The sequence below is a fragment of the Salarias fasciatus genome, chromosome 8 (genome assembly GCF_902148845.1).
Source record: "Salarias fasciatus chromosome 8, fSalaFa1.1, whole genome shotgun sequence".
Taxonomy (NCBI): domain Eukaryota; kingdom Metazoa; phylum Chordata; class Actinopteri; order Blenniiformes; family Blenniidae; genus Salarias; species Salarias fasciatus.
The window spans coordinates 11,585,776-11,591,905 of NC_043752.1; the positions used below are offsets into that span (position 1 = coordinate 11,585,776).

A 6,130-nucleotide genomic window follows, 5' to 3' on the forward strand; every position below is an offset into this window, starting at 1 on the left:
GTTTGCCTGTGATCAGCACCACACTGGGTTCCTTTCTTTTCTTCTTCTTCTTGTTTTTTTTTCCCCACCACACACACATTCGAGAAATTATTCTGTAATATTTGGGGGAGCTTGCTGCCGAATCCAATATGCACATAATTTAGTACACCAGCAGATGGCACACTGGATTTTAACGCTCATCATTACAAAGTGAGTGGATTCACAGAGTCCTAACACCTTTACTGTTTACCTGTCTAATGTTTCTATTTTGCTCGCAGAAACTGAGATACAAGAAGAAGACATTATAAAAATGTTTAAAAAAAAAAAAGAATTTCCTCACATCTACACACTCCCCTTTGTTTAATGATCTTATACACTCTGGAGTCCAATTTATTTGTTCAAAAATCCATCATTGTGTGTGTGTTGGTGTCGGGTGCCCCCTGCTGGTGAATTTCAACCTTGTATCTAAACAGATGTGACTGGATTATATATCTTTTCCTCACTTTTTGAAGCATTGCACAGCACTGTTGTTTTATCCTGATCTGTATTTTTTAAGATATACACAGCATCTACAGCATAATGTTGAGGTAAGATTAACACCTTCATATCAGTCTGTCAGTTTTAGAATACGTGCATTAATAACTTGTCCCAATAAAGGGGATTTCTCCCACCATTTTCTTATCGCACGTGTTACTGTTTTACAGGTGTTGTTCACCTATTCATGCACACACTTACACACTAATAGTGACAGCGGGCATGCAAGACGATTGCAGACTTGCTCTACCAGCTGAGCCACAACATTGTTATGGGAGCCAGGTTCATGGACATTGATATACTTATGTAATCAAAATTTCATAGTTAGAACACATTTTTTTTTTCTTTTCAGTTTATCATACCCATCCATCTTCTATGCTGTTTTATTCAACTTTGTGCCACTGAGTGCTGGAGTCAGTGCCAGCTGTCTACAGGTGAATGCCAATTTAAAATCACCTTTTAGCCTCAAAAGCACGTTTTGCATCGTAAGAGGAAATCAAGACAGGAGATAACGCACACACATAGAAAACATGCAAACTCCACACAGAATCAATCTCACAATCCATAGAAAGCACACTTCAAACTTAAAGACACTCTTTTTTTAGGAGATGATGGGCATTTGGATGAGAATTTTTAAAAGGCAAAAAAGAAACAATGTTTTTTCTTATACAGTATTTTGTATTGGCAGGGGCTTAATATCATAAGTGTATGAAAGCAGAAGTGATGGTAAATAAAATTATTTCCAGAATCTGGATGAGTTCAATGTAGGGCAAATGTGTTTTTATATTAGGGTTAACTACACTAATACATGTGCTTTTTATCTATTTTTTTAAAGCAATTAAATTCAGGGTACTTTGTGGAATAGCAGTTGCATCATTTCTGGGTTTTCGGATGCTAATTTATAGTGTGTGATTGTTCAAACAAATGTGGCATCTCTCTGTTTAATCCGCCGAAACAAAAGCTCTCTGCCAAGTCCCCTGTTGTGTGCGTTTTAGATGCATTAGGAAGCTTTTGTGATGGATAATCGTTCACTCAAAAGGTCAGCTATTTGCATATTCATTTGAAGGACAATAAAAACAAAGGACAGGGATGAAGGAATGTTTTGGATGCCTAAATGATATAAGTTGATCTGCATAAATTGGCCAGATGAAAGAAAAATCACTAATAGATATAAAATTAAAGTCAGAAATGCAAATTAAATGATTTTTTACAATTCATAACCACGATTAAAGTCTTGTCTACCGCCTCTAAAAGCTTATCACACACTGTCACTATGCCTCCCTCCTCTTCCTCCCTCCCCCTTGGCTTGTCTTTCCTTCATCTCTGTCTGTATCCATACTTGACTGCAGCTCTTGTGGCAACACACCTCCACGAACCCAAGCTCCCTTCTGTCAAAATGCCAGAACCTGACGACACTGTGCCAGCCGCCTGCCAGGTGATCAAAGAGGACATTGACAAATGGTGAGCTGTGACTGGAATGATTAAAAATCACAGAGGCAGAAACTGTATGTTCCTTAAAAAAAGTCTCTTTTTTTTAACTGTTTTTCTCTTGTCAGTGTTGAGATGCAGAAATGCAACATTTTTGTATCACTTTGTGAGCTCAAGATAGATTCATTTCAAGTGTTTTGGCTCCAGGTTATTAATCTTAACTCTTGAGTTCATGACTTAGTGATCTCTATGCACAGCATCATTCAAACCATCAGTGTGTAAGAGAGCTTGTAGGGAAATCATTAACTTTAATCAGACCTAATGCAGAATATGTGTTTGTAATACCTGCTTTTCTACTTTGCTTCATGAGATTGAATGGAGCGGCTCTTCCAGGGGTCTTGTACAGTATCATAACTGTCTTGAGAAGCAGAAATAGATCAGAAGTTTCAAAATAGACCTCCACATGTGTGACCTATTGCACTGGACTAATACTTTCCAGCCTGTCGGTTCGTGTTACGTGCACGCAAGGAGCAGCAGATATTTGGCGTATGTCCACGTGCAGCAGTGATTAGTGTCAGTAGAGCTGCGATAGAGATTACTCGCCTGTGTTCACGGAGTTTAAGAAAAATACAGATAAAAGGTTTGAGTTCAAATACATTAATATCAGTCTAATCTCTTTGATACAAATGCAGTCTGTTTTTAGAAATCTGCGTCCACTGCTCATTCTGGTTTTCACTTCTTTTTGAAATGTGGCTTTGCGTTTCAGTGTTAAGGAAAAGGGAGCAGAGCACTGCAAAGATCTTATAGATGCCTTCGAGGTCTGCAGAAAAACTCTGTCTGAGGGATCATAATGAAAAGGAGAAACACTCTATAAGAATGTAAGTTCAAAGAAATGTTTCCAGACTGTTAATCCTGTTTTAATTCATCATGATAAAGTCTTGAAAGCAACAATGAGATAGTGATGTCTTATTGATCCTTACTTGTTATGTCTTTGTATCACTAATCACATCAATGCATCTTTGATGCAGAGTTATTTTATGCAGGTGATTTGATTTCTTCTATTTTTTCATGTTCTTTCCTACTTATTGCTGCCTCACCATCCCTTCCATTACTGTTTTTTTTTCCCTTTAAATCACAGCCTCACTTCAAAGTCCTTCACTTTCCCAACCCCTTCCTTGCTTGTTTCACTGGACTGCACCATCTGAGAGCCGAGGAGGGGGTTGATGATTCTGCACTTCTGATACTACATGTTGTCAATATGTACCTTTTCTATGATGAATTTTTATGATTCCATGATGGGCTGAATTCAAATGTTGATCATGTATGCGCTGTAATTTTCTTTTGCACGAAAATGCACAATGCAATAAATTGAAAGTGTTGTCCACTGACAGAATGCAGTACAGTATGTCATATTTCTTAACAAATCCCAATTCAGTCCTTTCTTTGAAAACAGCAAATTGTTGTCTGAATGGGCTGTTTTAAAATCCGTCCACTGGCCCGGGAATAAGCACCCAGGTTGAGTAGTAACTCCTAATAGAATTAAGTGGAGCTTGTTAATCTCTGCTTAATCCCCACATTAGTGCCGACAATGAGCAGTCTGAGGTCAATTTTCCAGTCTAAACTTGAGCAGCGAGCTGGGGGTGGGATTGAGGAAATGGAGGATTCACTTGGGGAAAAACAAGAATGCTTTTCAGTTCATCAAGCAATAAAAGCTATTTAGAGACAAATAAAGTATTTTTGTAGGCTGAACTTTGTTCTGTCCTTCAAAGTGTTGATGTGGACTGATGAGTTTCACTTCAATCTTCTCTCCCAGCTTTATATTTTAAATTGTGACAATATATGTTTTTTTTCAACAATGTGTCTTAAATGTGAACTAAATTGTTATTTTCTTCCAAAGTAAACAATGATCTCATCTGGCGTGTTATTCAAGGCCCGGGTGTAGGCCTACTTAGTCGTTTTTCAACCCCCGGGTCTCCTCACAACACATCAGACAGTAGTAGGATGAATAGAGTTCCCTTTCTATTCCTGCAACATGGTTGGAGACAAATCCTTCTGGCTGCGTGAAAATCAACCAGCTAGGCACAGATGAAGATGGGCTTTGGGGAATTATCCACCCACACACAACATTTCAAACTGAGATTTTAGAGATTTTTCAAGGCACTTTACAGATGATACATTCCAATGTCCTACTTACTTACCCTTTTTATAAAGCTGTCATCGCTGTGTGATTCACTGGGATCAGCCTGTGTGCTTTCTCTGCATCCATCCCTCCATCTTCTGTACCGCTTTATACTGTCACCAGTCCACACTCACATTCACACCGAGGGGAATTGAGAGTCAACAAGTAACCTGGCATATTTTTGGGCTGTTGGAAGAAACCGAAGAGAACATGCAAACTCCTCATAGAAATGCTCAGCCATTTGAACCCATGACCTTCTTGCAATGAGGTGACATTGCTAATCACTGCATCACATTAATATGTTGAAAAATGTTGGATTCAACCTGAATTGATTTTTTTTTTCTTACATGCAAACAACTTAAACCCAAGAAGCATTTGCATGTACACCGAGGACCTGGTTTGCATATTTAAGGTCAAGGGAGCGGCTGGAAGTAAAAGCTTCATATCATTCCCACACTTCTTCATAGACTACACACACACACACACACACACACACACACACACACACACACACACACACACACACGCATATACAGTACATAATTTAAAATAAATGCCTGCAGGCATATATGTACATATATGAAGATTATGTCAATAATTTGGCATAAAGAAAAATAACATATACATTTATCAGTAAAACAAGGGAAAAATGGTCCAAGAGAATTCCAAATAGGGTCACAAACTGCTTTTAGTGGTTGTAAATTGTAGCAGTGGGATATATTTGTTGGAGTGTAAAAACTATGATGTGTTTCATTGACTTGAATCAGGGCATTAGATATTCTTTACAGCCTCCCTGTTGCTTCCCACATGAATAGTGTGTAAATAAACATTTTTATTTGATCTTTAATTTTGTTCTTGCTTCTTATCACATGCCTTGAGGTGAGAAATTTGTCCCTTAAATGAAAGAATGGTTACGAAGTTTGTTGAAACTCTAATATGCATGTCACTAAACGACACAGGCTATAGGAGATTAGATTAAATCGATATTTATTAGTCCCACATGGGACAGCATAGTGAAATGAATAATTTCCCACATGTAAACATAATATAAAGCACACTTAAACCCGTTGAAAATGACACAATTTCGCCTCGTAGAATTTATTGTGGGAGCAAAACAAGTTTAATTCCAGGAAAATGTATTTCGTGGATTCTTTCGGCTTTAGAAGTTGCAGACTTTGAGAACTAAATGCCTCTGTGGGACAGCAGCAGGATCCCCGCACGGTGGGCCAGCAGCGGCCCGCCCCGGCCCGGCCCGGCCCGGCCCGGCCCGGCCTCCAGCCTCGGTCTTCCCCGACATCCCCTCATCCTCACGCGGGTATCCGCCGCAGCTCGGGCCCGGGGCCGCGGTCTGAAGTGAACGCAGTGAGAGAGAGAGAGAAAAGCGTATTTTGAGGAAGATGGTGATGATGAGGAGGAGGAGGGAGCAGGAGGAGGAGGAGGAGGGCGGGGGAGCGGAGAGGATGGAGAGGGAGTGAGACCCGGATGCTGATGCGAGTCAGGCGAAGGAAGGAAGAGGAGAGAGAAAATATCGATTTACGGCAAGAAAAGCGAAGGGAGGATAATACGAGGGGCCTTTACCCTGCGTGAACTGCAAGCGGGAGACAGGACAGGGGAAGCGACGCGCTTCATCCCCGTTTTTCTGCACCTGTGAGGGAAGAGGAGGAGGAGGAGGAGGAGGAGGAGGACACGCCAAAGGAGAGAGGAGGAGAAGATGCTGTGATCCGCTACTTGCAGGGATGTAGAGAGGGAGAGAGGCGAGGAGAGACAGGGAGGAGGGGGAGGAGGAGGACTACGCTACGCTACAGGGGGAGAGGAGGAGGAAAAAAAAAAAAGATGCTTGTTTTGCGAGGGAATTGCGCTTCACTTGGAAATATTGCGAGAAAGCGGCGGCCGTCCGATGAATGCGAGCGTTTGGCGATGCCCAGAAACTTCAGGCGGTGTCGGTGTTTTTGACAGGCGGCCGTCGGTCGAGGCGGTGAAGCTAGCGCTAGCCTCGCTGCTGTGTGGGAG

General features: G+C 41.1%; 1 long non-coding RNA gene across 1 annotated transcript; it reads left to right on the top strand.

Moving 5' to 3' along the window:
• The first annotated feature begins 1,859 nt into the window (after positions 1 to 1,859).
• Positions 1,860 to 3,454, top strand: LOC115393272 (uncharacterized). Its single transcript, XR_003931940.1, has 3 exons — positions 1,860 to 1,974; positions 2,708 to 2,819; positions 3,080 to 3,454. It is a non-coding gene; the product is annotated as an uncharacterized LOC115393272 (long non-coding RNA).
• The last annotated feature ends 2,676 nt before the right edge of the window (positions 3,455 to 6,130 follow it).